Source organism: Hylobates moloch, unplaced genomic scaffold (genome assembly GCF_009828535.3).
Source record: "Hylobates moloch isolate HMO894 unplaced genomic scaffold, HMol_V3 SCAFFOLD_1, whole genome shotgun sequence".
In the NCBI taxonomy this organism is placed as follows: Eukaryota; Metazoa; Chordata; class Mammalia; order Primates; family Hylobatidae; genus Hylobates; species Hylobates moloch.
In genome coordinates this window covers 168,931,451-168,952,708 of record NW_026652276.1, presented here as the reverse complement: position 1 = coordinate 168,952,708, position 21,258 = coordinate 168,931,451, and the positions used below count along the sequence as shown (strand labels likewise).

At 38.5% G+C, this 21,258-nt stretch overlaps 1 protein-coding gene across 6 annotated transcripts in view; it reads right to left on the bottom strand.

Annotated features, from left to right (window-relative positions):
• Positions 1 to 21,258, bottom strand: part of MTERF1 (mitochondrial transcription termination factor 1) — a 517,939-nt gene that overhangs the window by 114,205 nt on the left and 382,476 nt on the right. The window lies entirely within an intron of this gene.

The following is a 21,258-nucleotide window of genomic DNA, read 5'->3' as shown; positions in this document are numbered from 1 at the left end:
ATCTTAGACTTTCCAGCCTCCAGACTATGAGAAATAAATTCCTGTTGTACATAAGCTATCCAGTCTGCAGTATTTTGTTATAGCAGTCTGAACAAAGACACATACCAGTATATTTTCCAGTTTTGAACTATCCTTGAATTCCTCAGATATACATATTCCTAATATTTTGTTCTTTTCATCTCCCGCTGGATTTAGTTTGCCAATATGTGACATAACATTTTGGATTCCTTGTTAATATGGAATAGGCTTATAATTTTATTTCCTTGTGTGGTCCTTAGCTTAATTTAAAGTGGCATAATTCCTCACATTTTCCTATGTCTTGGAGCAAATAGATAAATTAGCAATTATAATCAATCTTTATTATTCATAGACTCTGTATTTGTAATTTTGCCTACCAGCTAAAATTGATCCGTAACCCCAAAATCAATATTTGTAGCACTTTGATGGTAGTCTGTGAACATAAGCAATGTGGCCAAAAATTTGTCATTCTATGTTCATGTTCCCAGCTAAGGTCAAACAAGGCAATGCTCTGCCTTCTTGTCTCAGATCCCATACTATAAATAAGTATCTTTTTCGTGGTATACTTAGTGCTATGTTTTTTGCATTTTCGTTGGTGATGTTACAGTTTAAAATGGCCCTCAAGTATAATGCTGAAGTGTTGTCTAGTGTTCTTAAGCAAGACAACTGGCTGTGATATGCCTTATGGAGGAAATATGTGTGTTAAATTACCTTTACTCAGGCATAAGTTTTAGTGCTACTGGACATAAGCTCAATGTTAATGAATCAGCAATATGTATTACAGGGCCTTTAAACAGAAACACACAGAAAATAAAGTTATGCATTGATCAGTTAGTGAAAATGTTGCGGCTAGAGGCTCACAAAAACCTAACTCTATATTTCCCCTAGGAACAATGGTTCAGGATTCACTAATTCAGTGTTAGCAGCAACTTTATGGAACAAAACTATTGTGGATAATGAGAATTCACTGTGCCCATTGTTTGAACAGTTCACAGCAGTCACTTTAGTGCCTTTTGTAGAGACAGAGCAGTAAGTACCATTTTTATTTCCTTTATGGTTTTCATCTATTTAAGTAACCTACACTGGGCCAATTTTAGCGACTCGTGTTTTCCTGGAAAGTGTCCATTTCATTGGGATATTCACATTTACTGGTGTTTCTTTTTATATTTTATTCCTCTGTGTATGATTCATTGTTGTTCCTTATCTTGTTATTCGGGTGTCTCTTTTCCTTGATACTTGTCAATGTCTATCTTTATGTTTTCCTATGAGTATTTTCAAATAATGAGATTTTATTTTGTGATTATCTTTGCTGTTTTTATTTGCTTTCTGTTTTCTTAATATCTTCTCTTATCTTTATTGGCTCCTTTTTTAACTTTAAAGCTTAATCAATTTCAGTTCATTATTTCTTATTTTCTAAAATACTATATTTAAGACTTTAAATTTTCCCTTGAGTCTTTCTTTGGATGCATCTCATATGATTTGATATGCATACCATGTTTTTGCTGCTGTTTAGTCCTAAATATTTTGCAACTTATTTTGTTTCTTGAACCCAAGAGTTATTTGGAAATTTTTTTCCAGGGTACAGATACTTTCTAAAATATTAATTTGTAGCTAATGCAGTAAATTTTACAATTTTACTGTATTGTGGTCAGTGAATGTCACGTATATGGAAAGCTGTGGATATTTCTTATTTATGCTAATACATGGTTAATCATTGTGAATGAATCTGTATGTATTTGAAAAAATATACATTCTCTATTGTGAGGGGCACAAAGTTAAACAGAAATCTATCAGGTCAATTTTGTTTATTATGTGATTGCAATCCTCCTCATTCTTACCTATCATTTGTCTTCCTAACTAGTCAATTTCTAAGGAAAGTGAAATAGAATTTCCTTTTACAATTGTGGATTTGTCAATTTATCCTTACAGTTCTATAATTTATTTATTGTCGTGGATCAATAATTCTCAAAATATATAATTAATCCTTTTATAGTACACAATTCAGAAACTTTCAGGATATTTAAGTAGATATGCAATTCTAATTTCAGAATATTTCCACCTCAAATAAACCCCATTATGCATTAGTAGTCATTATCCTTTCTCTCCCCTCTCTGCAGACCCTGGCAATCAGTGATCCACTTCCTGTCTCTATAAACTTGCTTATTCTGGACATTTCATATAAATGGAGCTATACAGTATGTGGACGCTGTCTGGCTTCTTTCACTTTGCATAAGGTTTTCAAAGTCCATCCATGTTGTAGCATGTTTCAGTATTTCATTCTTTTTTTTACATTTTAGGGTAGTGGAATAGTTGAATGGAAAAAGATAAGATTGATTTCTTTTTAACAAGAGTTTTTATTTTATTTTTAATTAAATTTTTAATTGACAAGTAAAAATTGTGTTTATGGTGTACAACATGATGTTTTGATACATGTATACATTGTAGAATGGCCAAGTCTCAAGCTATTTAACATACATGCATTACTTCCTATCCTTATTTTTTTATTATGAGAAAATTTAAAATCTACTCTCTTAGCAATTTTCTAGCATACAATACATTGCTATTAACAGTAATCAAAATGATATACAATAGATCTCTTGAACTTATTACTTCTGTCTAATTGAAATTTTGTGTCCTTTGACCAACATTTCCCTAATCTCTCTACCCTCGACCTCTGGTAATCACCACTTTGCTCTCTGTTTCCATGAGTTTGACTTTTTTAGATTCCACACGTAAGTGAGATCATGCAATATTTGTCTCTCAATGACTGGCTTATTTCACTTAATGTCCTCCAGGTTCATCCATATTTTTGCAGATGACAGAATTTCATTTTTTAAAGGGTATGTAGTATTCCATTTTATACATATATGCCCCATTTTCTTTATCTATTTGCTCATTTATAGACATAGTTTCCATATCTTAGCTATTATGAATAATACTGCAATGAACATGAGAATGCAGATGTCTGACTACTGATTTCATATCCTTTAGATATATACTTAGTAGTAGGATTGCTAGATCATATGGTAGTTCTATTTTTGATTGCCTGAGGAGCCTCCTTACTTTTTTTCGTAATAGCTGTATTCATTTACATTCCCACCAGCAATGTAAAAGGGTTCCTTTTTCTCTACATCTTCACTAACACATTATCTTTTGTCTTTCTAATAATAACCATTATAATAAGTATGAGGTGATATCTCATTGTGAATTGTGATTTTAATTTGCATTTCCCTGATGATTAGGGATGTTGAGCATTGTTTATATCCCTATTGGCCTCTTGTTTTTCTTCTTTTGAGAACTTTATTCTTTTGAATTGATGAATAATATTCCACTGTATAGATATACCACATTCATATTAGACATATATATACAACATATATATACAACATATATACACAACATACAATATATATACAAACATAAAAACACTGTACATATGTACCTAAAGTATATGTATATTTGCATCTGTATGTACATACACACAAACACACACACACACAGAAACACATATTTTTACATTGTTTGCTTTATTTATTTATTTATTTTTTATTTTATTATTATACTTTAGGTTTTAGGGTACATGTGCACAATGTGCAGGCTTGTTACATATGTATCCATGTGCCATGTCGGTGTGCTGCACCCATTAACTCGTCATTTAGCATTAGGTATATCTCCTAATGCTGTCCCTCCCCGCTTCCCCCAACCCACAACAGTCCCCAGAGTGTGATGTTCCCCTTCCTGTGTCCATGAGTTTTCATTGTTCAATTCCCACCTATGAGTGAGAGCATGCGGTGTTTGGTTTTTTGTCCTTGCGATAGTTTACTGAGAATGATGTTTTCCAGTTTCATCCATGTCCCTACAAGGGACATGAACTCATCATTTTTTATGGCTGCATAGTATTCCATGGTGTATATGTGCCACATTTTCTTAATCCGGTCTATCGTTGTTGGACATTTGGGTTGGTTCCAACTCTTTGCTATTGTGAATAGTGCCGCAATAAACATACGTGTGTATGTCTTTATAGCAGCATGATTTATAGTCCTTTGGGTATATACCCAGTAATGGGATGGCTGGGTCAAATGGTATTTCTAGTTCTAGATCCCTGAGGAATCGCCACACTGAATTCCACAATGGTTGAACTAGTTTACAGTCCCACCAACAGTGTAAAAGTGTTCCTATTTCTCCACATCCTCTCCAGCACCTGTTGTTTCCTGACTTTTTAATGATGGCCATTGCTAACTGGTGTGAGATGGTATCTCATTGTGGTTTTGATTTGCATTTCTCTGATGGCCAGTGATGATGAGCATTTCTTCATGTGTTTTTTGGCTGCATAAATGTCTTCTTTGAGAAGTGTCTGTTCATGTCCTTTGCCCACTTTTTGGTGGGGTTGTTTTTTTCTTGTAAATTTGTTTGAGTTCATTGTAGATTCTGGATATTAGCCCTTTGTCAGATGAGTAGGTTGCAAAAATTTTCTCCCATTCTGTAGGTTGCCTGTTCACTCTGATGGTAGTTTCTTTTGCTGTGCAGAAGCTCTTTAGTTTAATTAGATCCCATTTGTCAATTTTGGCTTTTGTTGCCATTGCTTTTGGTGTTTTAGACATGAAGTCCTTGCCCACGCCCATGTCCTGAATGGTATTGCCTAGGCTTTCTTCTAGGGTTTTTATGGTTTTAGGTCTAACATGTAAGTCTTTAATCCATCTTGAATTAATTTTTGTGTAAGGTGTAAGGAAGGGATCCAGTTTCAGCTTTCTACATATGGCTAGCCAGTTTTCCCAGCACCATTTATTAAATAGGGAATCCTTTCCCCATTGCTTGTTTTTGTCAGGTTTGTCAAAGATCAGATAGTTGTAGATATGTGGCATTATTTCTGAGGGCTCTGTTCTGTTCCATTGATCTATGTCTCTGTTGTGGTACCAGTACCATGCTGTTTTGGTTACTGTAGCCTTGTATTATAGGTTGAAGTCAGGTAGCGTGATGCCTCCAGCTTTGTTCTTTTGGCTTAGGATTGACTTGGCGATGCGGGCTCTTTTTTTGTTCGGTATCAACTTTACTTTTTTCCAATTCTGTGAAGGAAGACATTGGTAGCTTGATGGGGATGGCATTGAATCTATAAATTACCTTGGGCAGTATGGCCATTTTCACCATATTGATTCTTCCAACCCATGAGCATGGAATGTTCTTCCATTTGTTTGTATCCTCTTTTATTTCATTGAGCAGTGGTTTGTAGTTCTCCTTGAAGAGGTCCTTCACATCCCTTGTAAGTTGGATTCCTAGGTATTTTATTCTCTTTGAAGCAATTGTGAATGGGAGTTCACTCATGATTTGGCTCTCTGTTTGTCTGTGATTGGTGTACAAGAATGCTTGTGATTTTTGTACATTGATTTTGTATCCTGAGACTTTGCTGAAGTTGCTAATCAGTTTAAGGAGATTTTGGGCTGAGACAATGGGTTTTTCTAGATATACAATCATGTCATCTGCAAACAGGGACAGTTTGACTTCCTCTTTTCCTAATTGAATACCCTTTATTTCCTTCTCCTGCCTGATTGCCCTGGCCAGAACTTCCAGCACTATGTTGAATAGGAGTGGTGAGAGAGGGCATCCCTGTCTTGTGCCAGTTTTCAAAGGGAATGCTTCCATTTTTTGCCCATTCAGTATGATATTGGCTGTGGGTTTGTCATAGATAGCTCTTATTATTTCGAGATACATCCTATCAATATCTAATTTATTGAGAGTTTTTAGCATGAAGGGTTGTTGAATTTTGTCAAAGGCCTTTTCTGCATCTATTGAGATAATCATGTGGTTTTTGTCTTTGGTTCTGTTTATATGCTGGATTACATTTATTGATTTGCATATGTTGAACCACCCTTGCATCCCAGGGATGAAGCCCACTTGATCATGGTGGATAAGCTTTTTGATGTGCTGCTGGATTCGTTTGCCAGTATTTTATTGAGGATTTTTGCATCAATGTTCATCAAGGATATTGGTCTGAAATTCTCTTTTTTGGTTATGTCTCTGCCAGGCTTTCATATCAGGACGATGCTGGCCTCATAAAATGTGTTAGGGAGGATTCCCTCTTTTTCTATTGATTGGAATAGTTTCACAAGGAATGGTACCAGTTCCTCCTTGTACCTCTGGTAGAATTCGGCTGTGAATCCATCAGGTCCTGGACTGTTTTTGGTTGGTAAGCTATTGATTATTGCCACAATTTCAGAGCCTGTTATTGGTCTATTCAGAGATTCAACTTCTTCCTGGTTTAGTCTTGGGAGGGTGTATTTGTCGAGGAATTTATCCATTTCTTCTAGATTTTCTAGTTTATTTGCATAGAGGTGTTTGTAGTAATCTCTGATGGTAGATTGTATTTCTGCAGGATTGGTGGTTATATCCCCCTTTTCATTTTTTATTGCATCTATTTGATTCTTCTCTCTTTTCTTCTTTATTACCCTTGCTAGTGGTCTATCAGTTTAGTTGATCTTTTTAAAAAAAAAAAAAAACAGCTCCTGGATTCATTAATTTTTTGAAGGGTTTTTTGTTTCTCTATTTCCTTCAGTTCTGCTCTGATTTTCGTTATTCCTTGCCTTCTGCTAGCTTTTGAATGTGTTTCCTCTTGCTTTTCTAGTTCTTTTAATTGTGATGTTAGGGTCTCAATTTTGGATCTTTCCTGCTTTCTATTATGGACATTTAGTGCTATAAATTTCCCTCTACACACTGCTTTGAATGTGTCCCAGAGATTCTGGTATGTTGGTATGTTGTGTCTTTGTTCTTGTTGGTTTCAAAGAACATCCTTATTCTGCCTTCATTTCATTATGTACCCAGTAGTCATTCAGGAGCAGGTTGTTCAGTTTCCGTGTAGTTGAGCGGTTTTGAGTGAGTTTCTTAATCCTGAGTTCTAGTTTGATTGCACTGTGGTCAGTTTGTTATAATTTCTGTTCTTTTACATTTGCTGAGGAGAGCTTTACTTCCAACTATGTGGTGAATTTTGAAATAGGTGTGGTGTGGTGCTGAAAAAAATGTATATTGTGTTGATTTGGGGTGGAGAGTTCTGTAGATGTCTATTAGGTCCACTTTTTGCAGAGCTGAGTTCAATTCCTGGATACCCTTGTTAACTTTCTGTCTCGTTGATCTGTCTAATGTTGACAGTGGGGTATTAAAATCTCCCATTATTATTGTGTGGGAGTTTAAGTCCCTTTGTAGGTCACTCAGGACTTGCTTTATGAATCTGGGTGCTCCTGTGTTGGGTGCATATATATTTAGGATAGTTAGCTCTTCTTGTTGAATTGATCCCTTTACCATTATGTAATGGCCTTCTTTGTCTCTTTTGATCTTTTTTGGTTTAAAGTCTATTTTATCAGAGACTAGGATTGCAACCCCTGCCTTTTTTTGTTTTCCATTTGCTTGATAGATCTTCCTCCATCCCTTTATTTTGAGTCTCTGTGTGTCTCTGCACGTGAGATGGGTTTCCTGAATACAGCACACTGATGGGTCTTGACTCCTTATCCAGTTTGCCAGTCTGTGTCTTTTAATTGGAGCATTTAGCTCATTTACATTTAAAGTTAATATTGTTATGTTTGAATTTGTTCCTGTCATTATGATGTTAGTTGGTTATTTTGCTCGTTAGTTGATGCAGTTTCTTCCTAGCCTTGATGGTCTTTACAATTTGGCATGTTTTTGCAGTGGCTGTTACCCGTTGTTCCTTTCCATGTTTAGTGCTTCCTTCAGGAACTCTTTTAGGGCAGGCCTGGTGGTGACAAAATCACTCAGCATTTGCTTGTCTGTAAAGTATTTTATTTCTCCTTCACTTATGAAGCTTAGTTTGGCTAGATATGAAGTTCTGGGTTGAAAATTCTTTTCTTTAAGAATGTTGAATATCGGCCCCCTCTCTCTTCTGGCTTGTAGAGTTTCTGCTGAGAGATCAGCTGTTTGTTAGTCTGATGGGCTTGCCTTTGTGGGTAACCCCACCTTTCTCTCTGGCTGCCCTTAACATTTTTGCCTTCATTTCAACTTTGGTGAATCTGACAATAATGTGTCTTGGAGTTGCTCTTCTTGAGGAGTATCTTTGTGGTGTTCTCTGTATTTCCTGAATCTGAATGTTGGCCTGCCTTGCTAGATTGGGGAAGTTCTCCTGAATAATATCTTGCAGAGTGTTTTCCAACTTGGTTCCATTCTCCTCGTCATTTTCAGGTACACCAATCCGACGTAGGTTTGGTCTTTTCACATAGTCCCAAATTTCTTGGAGGCTTTGTTTGTTTCTTTTTATTCTTTTTTCTCTAAACTTCCCTTCTTGCTTCATTTCATTCATTTCATCTTCCATCACTGATACCCTTTCTTCCAGTTGATCGCATCGGCTCCTGAGGCTTCTGCAATCTTCGCGTATTTCTTGAAACTTGGCTTTCAGCTCCATCAGCTCCTTTAAGCCCTTCTCTCCATTGGTTATTCTAGTTATCCATTTGTCTAATTTTTTTTTCAAAGTTTTTAACTTCTTTGCTATTGTTTTGAATTTCCTCCTGTAGCCTGGAGTAGTTTGATCGTCTGAAGACTTTTTCTCTCAACTCGTCAATGTCATTCTCCATCCGGCTTTGTTCCGTTGCTGGGGAGGAACTGCATTACTTTGGAGGAGGAGAGGTCCTCTGCTTTTTAGAGTTTCCAGTTTTTCTGCTCTGTTTTTTCCCCATCTTTGTGGTTTTATCTACTTTTCGTCTTTGATGATGGTGATGTACAGATGGGTTTTTGGTGTGGATGTCCTTGCTGTTTGTTAGTTTTCCTTCCACCAGACAGGACCCTCAGCTGCAGGTCCATTGGAGTTTGCTAGAGGTCCACTCCAGACCCTGTTTGGCTGAGTGTCAGCAGGGGTGGCTGCAGAACAGTGGATTTTCATGAGACCACAAATTCAGCGGTCTGATAGTTCCTCTGGAAGTTTTGTCTCAGAGGAGTACCTGGCGGAGTGAGGTGTCAGTCTGTCCCTACTGGGGGGTGCCTCCCAGTTAGGCTGCTCGGGGATCAGGGACTCACATTAGGAGGCAGTCTGTCCGTTCTCAGATCTCCAGCTGTGTGCTGGGAGAACCACTACTCTCTTCAAAGCTGTCAGACAGGGACATTGAAGTCTGCAGAGGTTCCTGCTGAATTTTTGTTTGTCTGTGCCCTGCCCCCAGAGGTGGAGCCTACAGAGGCAGGCAGGCCTCCTTGAGCTGTGGTGGGCTCCACCCAGTTGGAGCTTCCTGGCTGCTTTGTTTACCTAAGCAAGCCTGGGCAATGACGGGCACCCCTCCCCCAGCCTCGCCGTCTCCTTGCAGTTTGATCTCAGACTGTTGTGCTAGCAATCAGTGAGATTCCATGTGTATAGGACCCTCCGAGCCAGGTGCAGGACACAATCTCCTGGTGTGCAGTTTTCCAAGCCTGTTGGAAAAGTGCAATATTAGGGTGCGACTTACCCGATTTTCCAGGTGCCGTCTGTTACCCCTTTCTTTGACTAGGAAAGGGAGCTCCCTGACCCCTTGCACTTCCGGAGTGAGGCAATGCCTCATCCTGCTTCAGCTCGCGCACAGCGCACTGCACCCACTATCCTGCACCCACTGTTTGGCACTCCCTAGTGAGATGAACCCAGTACCTCAAACGGAAATGCAGAAATCACCCGTCTTCTGCACTGCCCACGCTGGGAGCTGTAGACCGGAGCTGTTCCTATTCGGCCATCTTGGCTCCACCCCCACATTGTTTGCTTTAAATACTGATAATTTTTGTCAGTGAGATCTGCTGGACATAACCTTCTTTTATTTCAGAATTACATTCACAAATTCGTGTGATCATAATTAAATGTGATATATGCTAAAATCAAATGGTGCAATCACTTCAATATGTGTCAGATACAAAAATTAGGTCATTCTGATGTCTGTGCTTATTACTGCTAGTAAATAAAACTGCATACAAAGTTTCCTACTAATTACACCTCATTGACTATAAAGTCTGATGTGGTTTGGCTCTGTGTCTCCACCCAAATCTCATGTTGAATTGTGATCCCTATTGTTGAAGGTGGGGCCTGGTGGGAGGTAATTGAATCATGGGGGTGGTTTCTAATGGTTTAGCACCACCCCGCAGTGCTGTCTCATGATAGAGTTTTCATGAGATCCACTTCCCTTTTTACTCTCTCTCTCCTGCCGGCTATGTGAAAATTGTGCCTGCTTCCCCTTTGCCTTCCACCATGATTGCAGGTTTCCTGAGAGCTTCCCAGCAGCAGAAGCCTGTACAGCCTGCAGAACTGTGAGCAGATTAAACCTCTTTTCTTAATAAATTACCCAGTCTCAGGTATGTTTTTATAGCAGTGGGAGAACAAACTAATACAGAAAACACAATAAAGAAAGACTATGTATTAAATCATGTGATTATTCAACTATTTTTAATATGGAAAAGCCATAAAAAAATTAAAATTTTTTTTTCTAGGTGAAAATTATTTTATTTTTCCATAGGTTATTGGAGTACAGGTGGTATTTGGTTACATGAGTAAGTTCTTTAGTGGTGATTTATGAGATTTTGGTGCACCCAACACCCTAGCAGTGTACACTGCACCCTATTTGTAGTCTTTTATCCCTTGCCCCCTCCCAACCTTCCCCCCAAGTCCCCAAAGTCCATTGTATCATTCTTATGCCTTTACTTACTTTTCCATTCCTGAATTACATCACTTAGAATAATAGTCTTCAATCTCATCCAGGTTGCTACAAATGCTGTTCATTCATTCCTTTTTATGGCTGAGCAGTATTCCATCATATATATATATATGCCACAGTTTCTTTTTTTTATTATACTTTAAGTTCTGGGATACATGTGCAGAATGTACAAGTTTGTTACACAGGCATACATGTGCCATGGTGGTTTGCTGCACCCATCAACCCGTCATCTACATTAGATATTTCTTCTAATGCTATCCCTCCCCTTGCCCCCAACCCCACAACAGGCTCCAGTGTGTGATGTTCCTCTACCTGTGCCCATATATTCTCATTGTTAAACTCCCACTTATGAATGAGAACATGTGGTGTTTGGTCTTCTGTGCCTGTGTTAGTTTACTGAGAATGAGGGTTTCCAGCTTCATCCATGTCCCTGCAAAGGACATGATCTCATCCTTTTTTATGGCGGCATAGTATTCCATGGTGTATATGTGCCACATTTTCTTTATCCAGTCTGTCAATGATGGGCATTTGGGTTGGTTCCAAGACTTTGCTATTGTGAATAGTGCTGCAATAAACATATGCGTGCATGTGTCTTTATAGAAGAATGATTTATAATCCTTTAGGTGTATACTCAGTAATGGGATTGCTGGATCAAATGGTATTTCTAGTTCTAGATCCTTGAGGAATTTCCACACTGTCTTCCACAATGGTTGAACGAATTTACACTCCTACCAACAGTGTAAAAGTGTTCCTATTTCTCCACATCCTCTTCAGCATCTGTTGTTTCCTGACTTTTTAATGATGGCCATTCTAACTGGTGTGAGATGGTATCTCATTGTGGTTTTGATTTGCATTTCTCTAATGACCAGTGATGATGAGCTTTTTCTCATATGTTTGCTGGCTGCATAAATGTCTTCTTTTGAAAAGTGTCTGTTCATATCCTTTGCCCACTTTTTGATGGGGTTGTTTGTTTGTTTTTTCTTATAAATTTGTTTAAGTTCATTGTAGATTCTGGATATTAGCCTTTTGTCAGATGGAGAGATTGCAAAAATTTTCTCCCATTCTGTAAGTTACCTGTTCATGGTGATGATAGTTTCTTTTGCTGGGCAGAAGCTTTTTAGGTTAATTAGATCCCACTTGTCAATCATGGCTTTTATTGCAATTGCTTTTGGTGTTTTAATCATGAAGTCTTTGCTTATGCCTATGTCCTGAATGGTATTGCCTAGGTTTTCTTCAAGGGTTTTTATGGTTTGGGATCCTACATTTAAATATTTAATCCATCTTGAGTTAATTTTTGTATAACGTGTAAGGAAGGGGTCCAGTTTCAGTTTTCTGCATATGGCTAGCTAGTTTTCCCAGCACCATTTATTAAATAGGGAATCCTTTCCCCATTGCTTGATTTTGTCAGTCTTGTCAAAGATCAGATGGTTGTAGATGTGTGGTGTTATTTCTGAGGCCTCTGTTCTGTTCCATTGGTCTATATATCTGTTTTGGTACCAGTACCATGCTGTTTGGGTTACTGTAGCCTTGTAGTATAGTCTGAAGTCAGGTAGCGTGATGCTTCCAGCCTTGCTCTTTTCGCTTAGGATTGTCTTGTCTATAGGAGCTCTTTTTTTGGTTCTATATGAAATTTAAAGTAGTTTTTTCTAATTCTGTGAAGAAAGTCAATGGTAACTTGATGGGAATACCATTGAACCTATAAATTATTTTGGGCAGTATGGCCATTTTCATGATATTGATTCTTCTTATCCATGAGCATGGAATGTTTTTCCATTTGTTTGTGTCCTCTCTTATTTCCTTGAGCAGTGGCTTGTAGTTCTCCTTGAAGAAGTCATTCATATCTTTTGTAAGTTATAGTCCTAGGTATTTTATTCTCTTTGTAACAATTGTGAATGGGAGTTTGCTCATGATTTGGCTCTCTGTCTATTATTGTTGTACAGGAATGCTTGTGATTTTTGCATGTTGATTTTGTGTCTTGAGACTTTGCTGAAGTTGCTTATCAGCTTAAGGAGTTTTGGGGCTGATACAATGGAGTTTTCTAAATATACAATCATGTCATCTGCAAACAGAGATAATTTGACATCATCTCTTCCTATTTGAATACCTTTATTTCATTCTCTTGCCTGATTGCCCTGGCCAGAACTTCCAATACTATGTTGAATAGGAGTGGTGAGAGAGGGCATCCTTGTCTTGTGCCAGTTTTCAAAGGGAATGCTTCCAGCTTTTGCCCGTTCAGTATGATATTAGCTGTGAGTTTGTCATAAATAGCTCTTATTATTTTGAGATATGTTCCATCAATACCTAGTTTATTGAGTGTTTCTAGCATGAAGGGGTGTTGAATTTTATCAAAGGCCTTTTCTGAATCTATTGAGAAAATCATGTGGTTTTTGTCATTGGTTCTGTTTATGTGATGGATTATGTTTATTGATTTGCGTACGTTGAACCAGCCTTGCATCCCTGGGATGAAGCTGACTTGATTGTGGTGGATAAGCTTTTTGATGTGCTGCTGAATTCGGTTTCCCAGTATTTTATTGAGGATTTTCACATTGATGTTCATCAGGGATATTGGCCTGAAATTTTCTTTTTTTGTTGTGTCTCTGCCAGATATTGGTGTCAGGATGATGCTGGCCTCATAAAATGAATTAGGGAGGATTCCCTCTTTTTCTATTTTTTGGAATAGTTTCAGAATGAATGGTACCAGCCCCTCTTTGTACCTCTGGTAGAATTCAGCTGTGAATCCATCTGGTCCTGGGCTTTTTTTTTTGGTTGGTAGGCTATTAATTACTGCCTCAATTTCAGAACTTGTTATTGGTCTATTCAGGAATTCGACTTCTTCCTGGCTTAGTCTTGGGAGGGTGTATGTGTCGAGGAATTTATCCATTTCTTCTAAATATTCTAGTTTATTTGTGTAGAAGTGTTTATAGTATCCTCAGATGATAGTTTGTATTTCTGTATGCCACAGTTTCTTTATCCATTCATTGATTGGTGAGCATTTGGGTTGGTTCCACAATTTTGCAATTGCAAATTGTGCTGCTATAAACATACATGTGCAAGTATCTTTTTCGTATAATGACTTCTTTTCCTCTGGGCAGATACCTAGTAGTGAGATTGCTGTACCAAATGGTAGTTTTACTTTTAGTTTTTTTAAGGAATCTCCACACTGTTTTTCATAGTAGCTGTGCTAGTTTACATTTCCACCAGCAGTGTAGAAATGTTCCCTGACTACTGCATCCACACCAACATCTACTGTTTTTTGATTTTTTTATTACGGCCATTCTTGCAGGAACAAGATAATATTGCATTGTGGTTTTGATTTGCATTTTCCTGATCATTAGTGATGTTGAGCATTTTTTCACATGTTTGTTGGTCACTTGTGTATCTTCTTTTGAGAATTGTCTATTCATGTCCTTAGCCCATTTTTTGATGGGATCGTTTGTTTTTTACTTGCTGATTTGTCTGAGTTCATTGTAGATTCTGGATATTAGTCTTTCATCAGATGTATAGATTATAAAGATTTTCTCCAACCCTGTGGGTTTTCTGTTTACTCTGCTGACTGTTCCTTTTGCCAGGCAAAAGCTCTTTAGTTTAATTAAGTCAATTAAGTCCCAGCTATTTATTTTTGTTTTTATTGCATTTGCTTTGGGTTCTTAGTCATATACTCCTTCCCTAAGCCAATGTCTAGAAGGGTTTTTACAATGTTATCTTCTAGAATTTTTATAGTTTCAGGTCTTAGATTTTAAGTCCTTAATTCATCTGGAGTTGATTTTTACATAAGGTGAGAGATGCGGATCCAGTTTATTCTCCTACATGTGGCTAGCCAATTATCCCAGCACCATTTGTTGAAAAGGGTGTCCTTTCCCCACTTTATGTTTTTGTTTGTTTTGTCAAAGATCAGTTGGCTATAAGTATTTGGGTTTATTTCTGGGTGCTCTATTCTGTTCCATTGGTCTATGTGCCTATTTTTATACCAGTACCATGCTGTTTTGGTGACTATGGCCTTATAGTATAGTTTGAAATCAGGTAGTGTGATGCCTCCAGATTTGTTCTTTTTGCTTTGTCTTGCTTTGGCTATGCAGGCTCTTTTTTGGTTCCATATACATTTTAGAATTTTTTTTAATTCTGTGAAGAATGATGGTGGCATTTTGATGAGAATAGTGTTGAATTTGTAGATTACATTTGTCAGTGTGGTCATTTTCACAGTATTGATTCTACTCATCCATGAACATGGGATGTGTTGCCATTTGTTTGTGTCATCTATGAGTCAGCAGTGTTTTGCAATTTTCCTTATAGAATTTTCCTTATAGAGGTCTTTCACAAACTTGGCTAGGTATATTCCTAATTATTTTATTTTCCTTTTTGGCAGCTATTGTAAAAGGGGTTGAGTTCTTGATTTGATTCTCTGCTTGGTCATTGTTGGTGTATAGAAGAGCTACTGATTTGTGCACATAAATTTTGTATCCTGAAACTTTGCTGAAATCTTTTATCAGTTCTAGGAGCTTTCTGGAGAAGTCTTTAGGGTTTTTGAGGTAAATGATCATATCATCAGCAAACAGTGACAGCTTGACTTCCTTTTTATCTAACTAGATGCTCTTTATTTCCTTCTCTTGTCTGATTGCTCTGGCTAGGACTTCCAGTTCTAGACTGAAGAGAAGTGATGACAGTGGGCATCCTTGTCTTGTTCCAGTTCTCAGAGGGAATGCTTTCATCTTTTCCCCATTCAGTATTTTGTTGGCTATGGGTTTGTCACAGATGGCCTTGAAGTTTCTCTAAAAATGAAGAAACTCTGTTCCAAGACTGCAGCATTAGCTCTTACCTAACAGTTTGCAGCCTTCCATTCTGCCCTATAGATTTTGGACTTGCCGGTCTCCAAAATTACATGTCAATTCCTTGAAATAAACCTGTTATTACACACACGTGAGGATATACATATATGAGTATCTCCTACTGATTTTGTTCCTCTGGAAAACCCTGACTAACATACTAACCTACTTCCTGACGCAAGTTGCTCTAGCACCAAACTGAACATGAAGCATCTCAAAAGGTCTTGAAATGGTGCTGTTCTCAACCAGAAGATAGGCTTCACTGCTTGCTTGAAAATTTCCCTGTCCATCTGGTGATTCTATCCTTACCCCTTTACATAAGGGGTTGCCAAGCCCTACCTGTATGATGCTTTGCCCTTCATTAGGTTCCTCCCACCTCTAAAACCCAGAGGTGGTCACTTCCTCTGAGGCAATTAATAACTTACTTTTTGTTTTATCATAGCTTTCTGTCTATATTTTGCAGTAAAATTTGAAATTCAGATTCCTATGCTCTATTCTTATTTTATTTATTTATTTATTTATTTTTGAGACAGTCTCACTCCATCACCCAAGCTGGAGTGTGGTGGCACAATCTCCGCTCACTGCAACCTCCACCTCCCAGGTTCAAGTGGTTCTCTTGCCTCAGCCTCCCGAGTAGCTGGGGATTACAAGGGTCTGCCACCATGCCCAGCTAATTTTTTATATTTTCGGTAGAGACAGGGTTTCACCATGTTGGCCAGGCTGGTCTTGAACTCCTGACCTCAAGTGATCCATCTGCCTCAGCCTCCCAAAGTGCTGGGATCACAGGCATGAGTCACCACACCCAGCCCCTATGCTCTGTTTTTGATAGTAAAAGGGAATTTTGGAATTGACACCCATTTTCTCTCCCACAAAAGCCTGACCTTGTAGTATTTTCTTACTAGAGATTCAGAAATCATAATTTGAGACTAGCAGTGACTTTATTGTTCTAGAAGACATATTTTCTAGTCCTGAAGTGCAGAAGCTTATTGATCCAATAGAAGGGAAATCACATGGCATAACAATTTTAAGTGAATTTTAAAATCTTGATATTAAAAAATACCAAATTGATTCTGATAGATTGAATTTCCTTATGATCCAGTTGGCCTAACTTCATTCAGTGGCTTATAGTCACCAGTTATGGTAAATTATATTATTTGTTCACCATTCTTTCTTCTCTCTTCAGCCCAGACATATATTTTAGCAGGGACACTTTCCAATGTCACTGGCTTAGTTTGACCAGGTGACTTGCTTTGGTTAATGGAATTTTCAAGAACATAATGTGAACCACATTCAATCGGAGGCTTTAAATGTTCATATATGGTTTGGTTGGCACTCTTGCATTCTGTCCCGAAGAGACATTGTTCCAGGGAACCACAGCCTCTTCAATCCAAGTCCCAGAATGAGGAGACATATGAACCAGATCTAAATCCAGTCTGTATCCTGGTGCCAAGTCTAGCCAAATCTAGCCCAGCCAAGTCCAGCTGTGCCATACCCAATTCATGGGCCTGAGCAAACAAATAAGTGTTCGTTTGCATAAGTCAACTGAGATTTGGGAGGTGTTTTTTTTTACACAGCATTAAGCAAACAGCTAATACAGCAGTTTTATAGTAAATTAGTCTTGCATGCTCTATATTTTACATGGTTCACAGCAGTTTTAATTCAAATTATATATCTGATTGTGCAGTTCAACCAAGTATCTGTATGAATTAACAAGATAAAATAATTTGTAGTATGTAGTTTTTTCAACCACACTTGGATGAATGCAGTGGAAATATATCTGTGTCTTAGTCTATTTCTGCTGTTATAACAAAACAACACAGACTGGGTAATTTATAAACAATAAATATTTACTTTTTCACAGTTCTGGAGACTGGCAAGTCCAAGATCAAGGTCCTGATTGATTTAGTGTCTGGAGAAGACACTCTCTGCTTCAAGATGGCACCTCTTACTGCATCTTCACATGGTAGAAGAGGCAATTAAGGGGAACAGCACTGTGTCCTCACATGGCAAAAGATAAGGAAGGATCAGGAAGCTCTCCGAAACTTTTTTTAGCCCTCATGACTTGATCACTTTTTCAAAGGCCTCGCCTCTTCACATTATGACCTTGGAGCTTAAGTTTCAGCATATAAAAGCAATCTGCATCTTTCCATTAGGTCAGAAATATTAAAATTGTTTTCCACCAGCAGGCCAGGAAACTAGCAAGGTCTTCATATATGCAAGGCCTTTTACCTCACCCTGGAGTATAGCCATTCTTGACAGGCTTTATGTTGGCCAAAAATAACATCCTATCCAGTGGGAAGATAAGTACAACAACTTCCTCATGACCAGCTGTTCACTTATGCAAATGCAGCACAAGCGCAGCCTCCTATTAATGTGATAAAAGAATAAACTAGGGACAAATTTTGGTATTCCCATATTACCACAGATGTCTATCTCCTCTAGCTTATGTTGACATCCGTGATGGCCTTTCTGAATAACTCAGGGCATCAGAGGGTTGCTCTCTCCCGCAAGCCAAGATAACGTTGGCAAACACATCTGTATAATGTGTGCACTGGGCACATTTCCTTGTTGAATTATTCAATTAAATCTGATAATGAGCACATTGACATAGTTAAACACTCAGGTGAATAAAAGATTCACTTTGAAGTGCAGAAATTTCTGGAGTCATCTGTATGTTAACAAGTGATGATACTCGCTACCACCATCCAGGGAGGGAGAAACTTTAGAAAAGGTAAGCTAGAGTTAAGCATGCTGGAGGCTTTTTCTGGCACGATTTCAAGGAGATGAAAGGTGGAGGCAGTTTCCAGTGTTCATTTGAGCCATCAATGTTTTTAGAATAAATGAATTGAATTTTAAGAGACAGAAAAATAAGACTCAGTTCATAAGTGAATCTTATTCCCCTGAACTCTAATGGGACATAGAAAGATGAACACTAGCATAGATATCAACACATCTGATATCTATCTTCCCTCTGCAAAGCCCTTCATGCACAAACTTACAAAAACATCAGATTTTCTCATCTCGATTCTCACCCTGTAAAATGGGAGAGTTTGGCTGGTGCCACATATTTACCATGGTACCTATTACAAAGAAGTCCCCATAGAACTTTTTGCAAATAAAAGGGCCCCATCCATAAATGCAAATTTGGGCAGTAGCTGTTATTTAACTATGATGTTTACATTGTGAAACATCTGCCAGGCACAGTGGCTGTCTTTAAAGGAGGGCACCATCACTAACAGTGGTTTGGGACTTGCAAATGCTAGTTTGTATTTTTATTAGCTTGCCTCATCTCTCCAACTACTCTGTATGCTTCCTACAAATAATAAAAAACATCTCTTAGTCTTTTTTAACCTTCATTACTTAGTAGAATACAGAAAGCACAAAGGTCACCAATAATTATAAAATGAAAGTAGTTAATAGCTGACATTTATTGATCCTCTTCCATGTTCCAGACCCTGCATCAGTCATGTAATATACACTGTCTCTAACTAATACAATTGTACAATAACCCCAAAAGAAAATATTATCCCAATTTAACAGATCAAGAAATGGAGGGTTCTAGCTGGTGCTGTAAGGCAACAAAATAAAACCAAAAGGGATAAGAATTAAAAAGGAAGAGCCAAAATTACCAGTATTTATAAATATTTGGTTTTATACATTAAAAAAACCTACATAATGTACAGTTACATTATTAGAATTAAAAAGATAGCTGGGCAGGTTTTCAGGATAAAAAAGCAATATACAAAAATCAGTTATATTTCTGAATCACAAAATACAAACAGCAAAAGTTAAATAAAGAGAGAATTTATAATAATAAAAAATATCAAGTACCAAGGAAAAGATCTGCCAAAAGACATGCCAGACTTCTACAAAGATAATTACAAAACTTTATGAGAAAAAGACAAAGACCTCAATAAATAATTGATAAATATTCTGTGTTTGTGATTAGAAGACCCAATATTATAAAGAAGTACATTCTCTTCACATTGATCTGTAAGTTTAAGGCACTCCTAATCGAAGTCCCAGCAGAATTTTTGTTAGAACTTAAAAATCTCTTTCTAAAATTTAAATGGAATGACAAAGGGCAGAGAAGACCTACACCACCACTCTTGAAGAACAAGCTGGGTGGAGCCAAGATGGCCGAATAGAAACAGCTCCAATCTACAGCTCCCAGTGTGAGCGACGCAGAAGACTGGTGATTTCTGCATTTCCATCTGAGGTACTGGGTTCATCTCACTAGGGAGTGCCAAACAGTGGGTGCAGGACAGTCGGTGCAGTGCACCGGATATGAGCAGGAGCAGGGCGAGGCATTGCCTCACTCGGGAAGGGCAAGGGGTCAGGGAATTCCCTTTCCTACTCAAAGAAAGGGGTGACAGATGGCACCTGGAAATTCGGGACACTCCCACCCTAATACTGCGCTTTTCCAATGTGCTTGGAAAATGGCACGCCAGGAGATTCTGTCCCGCACCTGGCTCGGAGGGTCCTATGCCCATGAAGTCTCACTCATTGCTAGCACAGCAGTCTGAGATCAAACTGCAAGGTGGCAGCGAGGCTGGGGGAGGGGCGCCCACCATTGCCCAGGCTTGCTTAGGTAAACAAAGCAACCAGGAAGCTCGAACTGGGTGGAGCCCACCACAGCTCAAGGAGGCCTGCCTGCCTTGTAGGCTCCACCTCTGGGGGCAGGGCACACACAAAAAGTCAGCAGGAACCTCTGCAGACTTAAATGTCCCTGTCTGACAGCGTTGAAGAGAGTAGTGGTACTCCCAGCATGCAGCTGGAGATCTGAGAACAGGCAGACTGCCTCCTAAAGTGGGTTCCTGACACCCGAGCAGCTAACTGGGAGGCACCCCCCAGTAGGGACAGACTGACACCTCACTCCGCCAGGTACTCCTCTGAGACAAAACTTCAGAGGAACGATCAGACAGCTGAATTTGCAGTTCATGAAAATCTGCTGTTCTGCAGCCGCCACTGCTGACACCCAGCCAAACAGGGTCTGCAGTGGAACTATAGCAAACTCCAACAGACCTGCAGCTGAGGGTCCTCTCTGTTAGAAGGAAAACTAACAAACAGAAAGGACACCCACACCAAAAACCCATCTGTACATCACCATCATCAAAGACCAAAAGTAGAAAAAACTACAAAGATCAGAAGAAAACAGAGCAGAAAAACTGGAAACTCTAAAAAGCAGAGCACCTCTCCTCCTCCAAAGAACACAGTTCCTCACCAGCAACGGAACAAAGCTGGACAGAGAATGACTTTCACGAGTTGAGAGAAGAAAGCTTCAGATGATCCAACTACTCCTAGCTACAAGAGGAAATTCAAACCAATGGCAAAGAAGTTAAAAACTTTGAAAAAAATTAGACGAATGTATAACTAAAATAACCAATGCAGAGAAGTGCTTGAAGGAGCTGATGGAGCTGAAAGCCAAGTTTCGAGAACTATGTGAAGAATACAGAAGCCTCAGTAGCCAATGCGATCAACTGGAAGAAAGGGTATCAGTGATGGAAGATGAAATGAATGAAATGAAGTGAGAAGGGAAGTTTAGAGAAAAAAGAATAAAAAGAAATGAACAAAGACTCCAAGAAATATGGGATTATGTGAAAAGACCAAAGCTACATCTGATTGGTGTACCTGAAAGTGATGAGGAGAATGGAACCAAGTTGGAAAACACTCTGCAAGATATTATCCAGGAGAACTTCCCCAATCTAGCAAGGCAGGCCAACATTCAGATTCAGGAAATACAGAGAACACCACAAAGAACCTTCTCG